This window comes from Dermacentor andersoni, chromosome 7 (assembly GCF_023375885.2).
Source record: "Dermacentor andersoni chromosome 7, qqDerAnde1_hic_scaffold, whole genome shotgun sequence".
Taxonomy (NCBI): domain Eukaryota; kingdom Metazoa; phylum Arthropoda; class Arachnida; order Ixodida; family Ixodidae; genus Dermacentor; species Dermacentor andersoni.
This window is the reverse complement of record NC_092820.1, coordinates 116,579,537-116,591,132: the sequence shown is the minus strand read 5'-3', so window position 1 is coordinate 116,591,132 and position 11,596 is coordinate 116,579,537. Positions and strand designations below refer to the sequence as shown.

The window sequence follows — 11,596 nt, the reverse complement described above, 5'->3', positions numbered from 1 at the left end:
TTATCCTTTTCTTCACTTTTAAGCGAAAACCTTAAGTTCCTCGTCCCATCGGCTCATACCCAAAACAAGCGACGCTTAGTCCAGGGAAGCAAAAATATAATCATAAGGAGTCACTCATACCCGCGTGAGCAAATAAAGATGCAATGGCTGAATATGAGTGAGGAAACGAAAGTATGAACGAAAGAAGTAACGAAAGAACGAACCAAATAACGAACAAAAAGAAGGATAGCGAAAGAGAGAAAGGCAGAAGCACAGGAATAAAGCGAGAACAAAAGAACCTTTAGGCAGTCCATTAGGTGCTCGCATGTGTCGCCTAGAAGGTGAACCTACAGCGCAATACGTTTACTTCACATTGCGGCTCGTTATGTCTCGCAAGAAATCTGAACCCTGTGATCGTATAACCGAATACATTACCGAGTGCACAGCAGGCCTTCGCCTTCACGTGTTAAAGCAGTTTAACATGCTGCAGTATGTTTCTCTACATTTCAAGACCGATCGCACAAAACTCCCCCTAGCTTTGCTTAGTTCCATTGCCTGTGGGCCTCCCCTTCTTTTCGATATATATATATATATCTATATATATATATATATATATATATATATATATATATATATATATATATATACATATATATGTATATATATATACATACCAAGTGACCAACTTCTCATATTTCACACATTTTTTGCCACTTTCACATTCGTGATACTAACGGTAGAAAAAAATTTTTTGTAGAAGCTGCTGGGTGGCTACCGCCAACTCGGTTGCTGTAGAGCTCACGCCCTTTACCCCGGCACCTTTTTATTCATTGCCTCAGTTGATACCAGTATACTGAAACTGTACGGTTTCCGTGCAGTGAGCCGTTCTTGTCCATGGCAACACCGCCCTTCACCTGCAGGCGCGGAGATTCTGGTAGTATGGTGATTTCTGCATGCGCCAAAGGTTATATTGCCGCGTACCACATGCCATCAAATGTGCCAGCCAGAACCAGTTACATAATTACGGCTACACCATGCACTCGCATTCGCATCACAAATGCGCGGGCAGCACGCACTCGCACCCGTTGCGCAAATGTCGGCCTGCAGTGCGCTTTCCGGTGAGGCAGGATTCTATATAAGTTGTGATGGCGTCTGGCGCGTGAACACTAAAAGCACAACATATTCTAAACCATGAACTGCAACCGTAATGCATAATGCAGCAGACACTTTCGCGGGCAGACACCCACGGCGAAAGAAAATTTTCCGCCTTGACGTTACACTGCACAGATGCTGCTGTACCTATCCCAGTTTCCCAGAAGGCACTGCGTGTCCTCAATGGTAGGGGTTGTCCAAATGGATAAGCATGAAAGACCGCACATTCACAGCAGCTTCTTCGGCACAGCGCGTGTGCTGAATTTGTCTTAACGCGATTGGTGTAGGTTGCGGCTTGCGTGGCGCAGCGTGAATGCCAGACACCATGCCAAAAATAAAGAAAAGAAAAACGACAGAGAGCATGCAGCGGGCATGCGTTGTCAGAGTGTAGCCTCAAATAAACATGACAGCTGAGCCCTGATAATGATACGAGTCCGCACATTAGAGGAAACCTTTATTGCCTATTTCCCCGGCAGCTTGGCGTTTTGTCGCAGTTCTTGGTTGTCAGGCGAGTACAAGTTCTTATTAAAACGCATATGTTTGATGGTGGCTTTCCAAACCACGTCCCACAGCGCAGCAGCCAGATGCTCTGGTCAGGGTGCTTTGGGTGAGGTGGTTATCCACGATCAATTTCTTTCAGCGCACATGGAAACGGACACAACAAAACACACGAAAACGCATGACAAACGCATGACAAACGAACCGGAGACACGCGAATTCTCGTATATTTTGTTTGTGTTGTGTCCCGCCTTCGTAGGTCTGTGTTGCTCAGCGCTAAAGCAACTTCAGCGATGCTACACAATCTTTTCCCTCTAAAACCACGTAAACTTCCCCACTCCAAGGTACATTAGTGCGTCTCATGTAGTTTGCATTTTACCATGTCAGGAATCTGGTACATCATGCCTTGCGAAATGACACAGCTCAAAGCCGTTTGTCACGCTTCTTGCTTCCTGATTTTCCCAATGCTTGCTCGAAAAATTTCCATATTAGCTTGACTTGACTCTGTATCAACACGCCACCCAGATGCTTTGACACAGAATAGCAAGGGATCGCACTATACGGACACTGATTCTTTCTTTGTGTCGACTGCGAAATCAGATCCTTTACAATTCTGACAAGGTGTCATCATTGCACCTGCTTTAAGAGTATCCGCTCGCAAAACAGATCTATATGTTTGTGATTGTACAAGAACTACATGCGCAATAAAGGTAAGTGTCTTGCGGTGCGCGGGGGTAATAGAAGAACATCTTCCAGTAACGACAGTTCCATCTTCCAAGAGAGAGGCGCTTTAGACAATTCTCCAGCCTGGCGATGTTGCTGTTTACTCTCCTTGCATACTGTATCGTTTGCTTCACACCAAGCGATGGTAAGCGCAAATAATAACATTTCGCGTATGCCTTTGTTGAGTAACGTTTTCATTTATTCTAAACTCATCTTGTAATTATAAAAAGATTATCGCCATTTCAACTCAGTACAAGGGCAATACTTTAGGATAAATAAATTTGCCACATACTATTGTGAAAGCTGCAACGTTCCCCTTAGCAGCATGTTTACTTTGATTATGAGCTGGCACTTTATGTAAATAACTGCTCTAAACAAATGGTGATGCATGACTGACACCTGCAACTGTGCATTTCCTACTGTTGATCGTGTTTTGCGGAAAAGCTCCACTTTTTGCAACGGTTCCTGGAGTGATTTTGCAAAAATAGAGATAAAAGGGTGCTGGAACTCTCCCTCGTGTAGCTTGCTGCTGCAATAATTACTCACTTGACAACTGTGCGGCAATCTGGCAAGAACGAAATTATTCGCAGGCTTTCGAAAGCTCAAGTAAAACCTGGCACTTAGACGCCGAGGATAAAACTGGTTTTGTCGGAGCCAGTAGCTATGTCTCACTTGGTGTCGCCACAATGACCAGACTGAACAATTCATCCCCTGACAAATCTTTTCAAATGCCGGGTAGACTTTTCCTTGACACGTTGCTCGTAGGCTGCGTTATATTTGCCTTGTGAGAGGCTTCTTATACAGCCAATCTTTAAAACGCAACTACATAGCCAATGACCACGTAGTACCCTACGACTTCTGCGGCGACATCTTTTTCCCTTGCCCCGAAGAGCCTGAATAAGGTCATCTTGGCTCGTCGTAGATGCTAGCCTAAGAACTGCGGCTTTACAACTGGCTCAAAGGAACGCTCTATGAGAGTCATCGCTACGCGCAATGCTACGTGTAATGGTACGTAAAAGGGTGCCGTTGAGTGTAAAGACCACAGGTCATCGTCACTCGATTACTCGAGCTGTGCACCATCCAGGCCATTTAAAATGAGATATCAATGTAGCTAGACGTCCAACGCGAAATGAGGCATGATCAACGGTGTGTCAAGATCGCTTGCAAGACTGTAATAATAAAAACAACCTTTTGTTTTATTTTTGTGTGTGTTTGTAAGCATGGTGAGTGGGCTCGTAGAGCTGGGCCATCGTGTGGAAAATGTACTTTTTTGTCAGATGACTATTAACTCACTCATCAGTCAGAACAAACTCCTAAAGTGATCCGTGGGATCATCAGTAAGCACGTATTACGTATAGGCGTCGTTAGAAGGCCAGTCAATCAGACATCGCTAGCGAAACAGACGACAAAGTTTATTTATTCGACTTGCTTCCGCAGCCGTTCATGTCCAACGGCAATGTGTTAATTATTCAAAAATTTTCACGGCATTATTCATTCCTCCTGTCGCCTCTCTAGTAATGAATATATCACATTTGTTAAATTCACTTCTAGTAGGAGACATCATGCGCGTAACAATACACTCCTTTAAGCGCACAATAGTATGTTCAAACATAGCTTTTTCCAACAAAGAACTGAAACTTCGAATTGACTACCAGGCACCAAATATGCCCTCCCATTAAACGAAGTCATGTCTGTGCTTGTTCAACTTTGCGCTTAGCTCTTGTTGCTTTATTTCTTTGTTGTTTGTTGTATTTTTATTGTATTGTATTATCCACTCCTGCTATAGCCTCACCAGGTACTGCAGTATGTGAAAATAAATAAATGTGCGACACTCCTCAGAGGACTAATTCAGGCCCTAACCGCGTGCTTCACGTGCCGGCGACACTACAGAAGATTTTCCTGAGGACAGTTTAATATTCTCATCCATTTAACAGTCTAAGACCAGAACTGCAAAAGTGATGCACACGAAACCGTATTTGGCAGTACAGTTGTCATGCCGTTGCAGCAATTCTGGTGTCTCACCTTCCTTTCTTTTTCCTTTGTTTTGCGACACTTCCGTTTCTCTTAGCTTAGATGTGTGCGTATGCATATGATACTATGTATAGGTGGCCTTTGGGGATTCGTAGCAGATGGCAGGAATATTCGTCAGTTTGCAACCAATCCGTAGACGTCCCTGCATAGCTTGCTAAATTGCAAAGGTACATGCACTGGTCTGTGGCGACCCGCCTGTGCTTGTTCACTCAAAGGGAATAGGAAATCCAGCAGCGAAAATCTTTTTAAGATACGCCAAATAAGCGGATATTTTAGCCTAATGTCCCACGGTCGCTTATGGCAACACAGCACAGTAGGTGCGCCCACTTTAAATATTCTTGTCTTGCTACAAAGTAGGAGGCGCTGCTGGTAGCTGTTACTACGTTCATAAGCGCAAGGTGGTTTCCGCGCACTTCCCCTGAACGTTGCCCCCATGAGCCTCCATTCTCTTCGGAAAGCGGTTGCATCTATCGATCAGTATTGTTTAAAGTATTCCTAAAATTCACATCTCGCAAAAAAAAAAATTACGGAAGATACGAGCGCTTAGCCATAAGGTATGAGTAGCGAGCGTCTTCGTCTCTTTTCCGTTGAACCTGAACTTGCTCGATTATTTTACCCATAATTGTCTCTAAGGAAAATACATTCATTAACACCTCTTTATTCAGTATATGCAGCTCGCTAGCGCTTTGAATTGCATCGTTACATTATGTACCCCTGATGCTAAGCAGTGTGTGTCCTCAATACGCTGTGTTTGTTGGAAGGGCTGTGCAGTTGTTTTGCATCTGTCAGGGGCACAACGCTCGTAAGCTTGTAGCGACCGTAACAGGATAGTGGTTCCTCTTTTACTGCAGCGTTTGCCGTACGCGCATTGCTTTCCCTTTAGACTAATCTTGCAACCCCGACGCGACGATAGCTTGCGAGCAGCTCACAGCGATATTAGATTCGACTGAAAGAACAAAAACTGATGCTTTCATATTTTCTACTGTGTAAGCGATTATGTGGACAATCTAGGCACATTCCTGCCCTCAGAGTCGCCGTCACCGTCAGCGTCGCCGTGCGGTTCTGTATAAAGTACAAGAGCGATAACATAGTCACCGCGTGCCGTATGCGTTATGTGTGAGAGAAAGTCTGTAATGGTGAGCTGGAGCTCGGAGCTCAATATCGCACACGCAAGGGAGGAAAGCGGGGAGAAAGCGCGCCGTTTTCCGTCGCGCGCAAGGCTCCGGGGGAGGGTAGGGAAAAGGGCGCGCTCTCCTACAGGCGGCTCGCGCGGCCGCGCAAGCTCGCCTTGGCCACGCTATCTTGAAGGCCATCTGCGACGGCGACAATGTCTGCCCGGCGCTGTGCTTTCGCGGCTTAATTAGCGTTGATGTGGGACTCAGCACAAACGTCGATTCGCTCACTGCTACTGCCGCGCTTCCTCACTTCAGCGTTTTGATAGCGAGTTTCCGCAGAGATCGAGTGAGGTGTGTTCATGTTTGCTTGTGCGCGCATGACATCATGCTGGTTAATTTAGTTGGTATGCCCATATTTACAAGTTTATAGGGTGAAATAAACTGCTATCTTTTCTTTGTACAGGTGTTCACTAATTTGTTATTGCAATTGATGATTCGCCTTTCGGGCGAAATTGGGATTCTTGATTAAAAATAATGTGTTTCCCAGGACAATAAATGAGGGCTCTCTTGGTATACGTCGTTAGGCCTTGAAATAAGAATATTCTCTTTAATAGCATAACAAGGCGCAACATACTGTTGAACAGGCCAAATTTCATACTGCTTTAGTCCTGTTTGGGATAAAGGATAAATGAGAGGCGTGTTAGAGATAGGATGTGGTAACTTATGGCAGCAATTTCAAGAAAACATTTATAAAATATATTCCCTGCTTCTCTCAGTCATTCCAGGCAAATAACGTAGTAACAGGTTTGCTGAGCTGGGGTCTTGTCCACATGGCACTCTAAAATGTTCGAATTGCTAATCCAGATTATGTGAAGTCAAGCGCTGGAAAAAGCCAACAAATAGAACAAGCCTAGTAGCCACACCTAAATAATTACGAAAGAAGCCTTAGTGATGGTCTCCAATACCAGCAGTTGCATTGAATACAAATTAGGACCTCAATTCTAGTGGTTACATAGAGAGACTCAAAGACAGTGTTTTGTTATATCGTAATCTAGAAATAATCCGACTGATAAGACAGCTCATATGCTAGTCCGAGGCCAGCACTGAAGCAAGAAAAAAATTCATGGTAGACGGCTGGGTATTGGCTACCTTTCCGATGTTTTACGAGTGCGCACCAATCAGGTATTTCAAATAACTTTAACAAACTGTTTCTGCTTAACGGTAAACAAGAATTACATATTGGTCAGCTATGCTCTTAAGTAATCAACTCATAAGCGTCTTGTTCCGTTGCATTTAAAACAGTGTCAACATCTCGACAATGTTCATCGATGCCCGGTGAAGGTGAATGCGATAGTCCGGTCGACAAGTGGTTTTATAATAAAAAAGAAAAAAAATGCGAAAATTTTAAGTACGGAGACTGTCCGAGGAATGAAAACATGTTTGACGACGAAACAACATGCAAAACGACATGCTCGAGTAAGTCTGGTTTCAATTATCTGTGCAAGGTGTGGGGTGCAAAAAATTATTTCTTACGAACTGTAACTTGGTCATCTGTTGCTGTATATCAGTTATTTTGCTGGGATTGCGTTTGTAATGGTAGATGCATGTTCAAAGACATAATTATGTGGTCTCGATGATTTAATCTGTTTCTGTAAATACAGCCTAGCGCCATTTTTCCCGTCGCATAACATTGGTAAACAATAGGCTTCAAATTCACTACATAATCGCTTACGGGCGAGTAAGATATCTTATTGGTGTCCGAATGCGTTCTTGTTTTTATGACTGCTGTTGCACTTCTTTAAATAATTCTGCAGCCTTATGTGGCTAACGTAACTTTCACGCTGTCATCTCAGCCTAACATGCTAACACATGTGACCATTCATTATACATATTGACCACATGTAAATACCACATTATACCTATTATACTACATATGGCCATTAATTACAATCGTACCAGCATGTCACGAAAAACATGCGCCACACCATATAAAATTCCCTGCCAGCACAACAACGTGCGGGTGTGTAGAGAGTGCAGCGAATGCGAATATGTCGCGAACATGAGAGACTTATTTAAAAATTTCAAGTCTGACATTCAGAATCTAACAATTCTAGAATCATTGTTGACCATGCGGCTTTTCTGTTCACGCGGAAAATTTGCAATACGTACATATAGGGACGTGAAGGAGATTAAGATGTGTGCTTAGCGTAGTAGAGTACGCATATAATGTGGAATATGCAGAGAAGCGATCACTTATACCCACATATAGAAATTGCTCGATATCATTCGTAGCCAAATGTTAAAATGCGTAGATAGTAATCATGGCGGTGTTACTGTCAACCTAAGGCTACGTTAAATGATACAGTGACCAGTACAGTGTGCAATATTTACCACCTGGTACGCAGAGACAGGAATAGGGCTTCAGTAGATTGAGGTCAGAATATCGACGGGTAATGCAGTGAAGTGGTAATATTATGAGAAATGTTAACGTAGCTTGATTGCGGCTGCCTTCCAAATTTGAATTATTGTTTTCCATTTTTACTGAAACACCATAGAATATCAGCGGAAATAGGGAGGCCTATTGTATACGGGAAATGGCTTTTAGAGTTTAGTGGTTCAGGCATTTGGATTTGTATACCCATTTATATGGACGCTTAAAAGCTTTCATAGATCCTGAATAAATTAGACGTTTATTTTTTATGATTACTTCAACATAAGGTGTGTCAAAGTGTAAAAAGTGTATTTGTCTCAGATGTGAAAAGCTGGTCACATGGCATAGGTGGCAACTCCTAATCAGCACTTTGCAAAGGGGTGAACGTGGTTTAAATTACGAATACGGGACCTCAAAAAGCTGTGACGTAATGCTAACGCACTTAGTTGCTATATTGCCAATAAATGTCTTATCTATGTGGAAGATCTTCGCAGCAATAAAATAACTATCTATCAAACAATTAATATTGCAAATTACAATTGCTGGGACCCAAGTACAAAGGCAGACCTGTTTTGCAAGGTTTTTGACCGCACTTAACCACCAGTTCCCATTAGATTGCTGAAATTATTCATGAAATTATTCATAACTCAATCATTACATTGATATACTGCTACATGGTTTGACGTAGTAGTTCTGCGGAAACCCGCAAGGTGGAGAGAAGTAATTGCCTTTAGAGAACTTGCCTTTGCTTCGTGTGTTGTCAACAAATTCGACTTCGCCCTGCCATCTGCTAGCCGTCTGGTTAGCTCAGATGGTAGAGCGGCTGCCCCGGGAAGGTGGAATCAATTGGTGGAAAATCAAAATCTCGCCATACACTGTATGTCGCTAAACATTCTTCCTGACTTGTATCTAAAACTTGTTTCTCGAACATTCGTGAAAAGACAAATCCAGACTAGTATAGCCATCGCGAACACCACATTTACGTTTGCTGTGCCCATTTTTTGTGTTTAGGTCCGTGCTGTGATTCAAACTGAAACGCGCGAGCTATTAGACCATGCACTTACAAATATCATCAGCCCCTAGCAGCTTGCGATGATTCGCCAGCGGGATGTGCATCTGCGGATAACGAACTTAATATCCGACGCTGTAGTACGGACGCGATAAAAAAAGCGATCGTGTTCCTGCGTGTCTTGCTCCGAAAGGACGCCTACGAACATAAGCAAGGTGGTACTTCATCTGTCAACGCCATAGCTACCAGGAATAGCATCATGGGAACTCCGTAGTAGGGTCATGTTAGCAATGTAGTGTAGACAGTCATATTTTCATATAAAGTATGAGGAGTCTGGCATTGAGGAGGCGTGACTGGCATTTAAATGAAAGCATTGAGCACATGGGCGCTTGCATACCATTGTATTTCATAAGCGTATATCACTGACAGAAATACAGCATTCTTCTGCAGTCGTCTGCTACAGAGACGGTGGCTGCAAACTGCAAACCGCGTTGAATGTCTCTAACGTGCGTTGTCTCTCTTCGGCAGCAGCACTAGAACGCCACAAACCCGCTGTTTGCTATATCTCTTGGAAATGTCTTCCCAAGTTTTGTCGGCAAGACGTGAAGAGAATAATGCACATTTGCAACAGTCGTCGGACTGCAATGTCCCCCTGAATATATCTGCACTTGCTTTTGCGGAACAGCTGGACAAAAATATATTACTCATCCTTCTCACGAAAGCTCGCGGCTACATTCTTCGTGTAGAAAACAACATTGTCTTGTGAACCCGCCGGCGATCGACTTTTCTCGCCGACATAAAATGATGGTGGAAGGCGATGACGCAAAATAATTAAAAAAAAATCACCATGCCAGTTCAACTACGTGTGTTTTTGTGCATTATTTATAGGACGCGCACACAGCTGTTTGCCAGCTTTTTCACATAGGGACAGCATGTGTGTCGCCCGCTTAACGTCCACATGGCAGCGCACACAGAATAAAAAAACACCTTGCCCAAGAATCACTCAATCTGTATCGCTAGCTCGGTTCATATAGCAAAATTTTGGAATATACAAAACTGTCTTCGTTAGCGTAAGTTCGTTCTTGATAATCAGGCTACATATCACGACGCAATATCCTTAGATACAGTACATCGACAAAGGCTCGTACATATGACGTACAAAGATATGGTAATAGCGGATGTTTCAGGGACGACTCCCTCTAAGGAATAAAAATACAGGATCCGATACGATTAGAAATGTCTTTTTTTTTGCACAAGATCCGCAACAACTGCGCGCAGCAGGCAACTTCCTCTGGAATTCTGAATGAAAATCTTATTTATCAGCATAAGGCCTCCAAAGTTCATTTAACGTTTGTACCTAATAGAAAGAATATGAGAAAGCGGATGTTAAAGCTTATCGAAAGTTCATATTTATAAAGAGCCCACTCATGCAAAAGGTTGCGGCTCAGTTTGGATGATATGCCTAAACTCAGTTCTTCAGGGGCATACGTTACTTTGCCTTAAAGTGATTTCCGCAGTAAAATCCACGCCACGGAGACTCACAATTCTGTGTAACCTTGGCGTGACGAACAGCCCTCGACGAAAAAAAATAGGAGCCCACGATGCACAGTCATACGTGACTAAGTTATCGACCACCACAAATCATTTTCGTTTTCACTTTTTGGACGACAACGCTAACAAAGCACTGAACATTATCCAAAATCACCTCGCGTAGATCAACAGGGTGCTGCAACCGCCGCAGCGTAGAATATAAGATATCACCTGACAAACCTTCACATGACTCCACTACATGACTCAAGCGCATGGCACAACCACATGACTTATGTGTATCATAATCATCATCGTCATCGTCAACATCATCATTATAATCATCATCATCATCATCAGCCTGGTTAGGCTCACTGCAGGGCAAAGGCTCTCCCATACTTCTCCAACTACACCAGTCATGTGCTAATTGTGGCCATGTTGTTCCTGCAAATTTCTTAATCTCATCCGCCAACCTAACATTCCGCCGCTCCCTGCTACGCTTGCCTTTTCTGGGAATCCATTTCGTAATCCTCAAAGACCATCGGTTATCTTCCCTTCTCATTACATGTCCTGCCTATGCCCATTTCTTTCTTTTTTTCATTTCAACTAAGATGTCATTAGCGCGTTCCCTCACCGAATCTGCTCTTTTCTTATCCGTTAACGTTACACCCATCATTCTTGTTTCCATAGCACGTTGCGTCGTCCTCAATTTAAGTAGAACCCTTTTCGTAAGCCTCCAGGTACCTGCCCCGTAGGTGAGTACTGGGAAGACATAGCTGTTATACACTTTTATCTTCAGGGAAAATGGCAACCTGCTGTTCATGATCTGGGAATGCCTGCCTAACGCACCTCTGCCCATTCTTATTCTTCTGATTATTTCAGTCTCATGATCCGGATTCGCGGTCACTACCTACCCTAAGTAGATGTATTCCCTTACCACTTCCAGTGCCTCGCTACCTATAGTAAACTGCTGCTCTCTTCCGAGACTGTTAAGCATTACTTTAGTTTTCTGCAAATTAATTTTTAGACCTATCCTTCTGCTTTGCCTCTCCAATATCATCAGCGAATCACAAGTTACTAAGGTATTCTCCAGGCACGTACCCAAGGGGGGGGGCGGGGGGGCCCGGGTCC

At 43.4% G+C, this 11,596-nt stretch overlaps 1 long non-coding RNA gene across 1 annotated transcript in view; it reads left to right on the top strand.

Annotated features, from left to right (window-relative positions):
• The first annotated feature begins 2,362 nt into the window (after nucleotides 1–2,362).
• The window catches only part of LOC129385643 (uncharacterized), a 50,829-nt gene continuing 41,595 nt past the window's right edge, over nucleotides 2,363–11,596 (top strand). Inside the window, exons 1-2 of the long non-coding RNA XR_008613123.2 lie at nucleotides 2,363–2,497; nucleotides 6,801–6,974. This is a non-coding gene — a long non-coding RNA (uncharacterized lncRNA). The remainder of the gene's footprint in view (nucleotides 2,498–6,800; nucleotides 6,975–11,596) is intronic.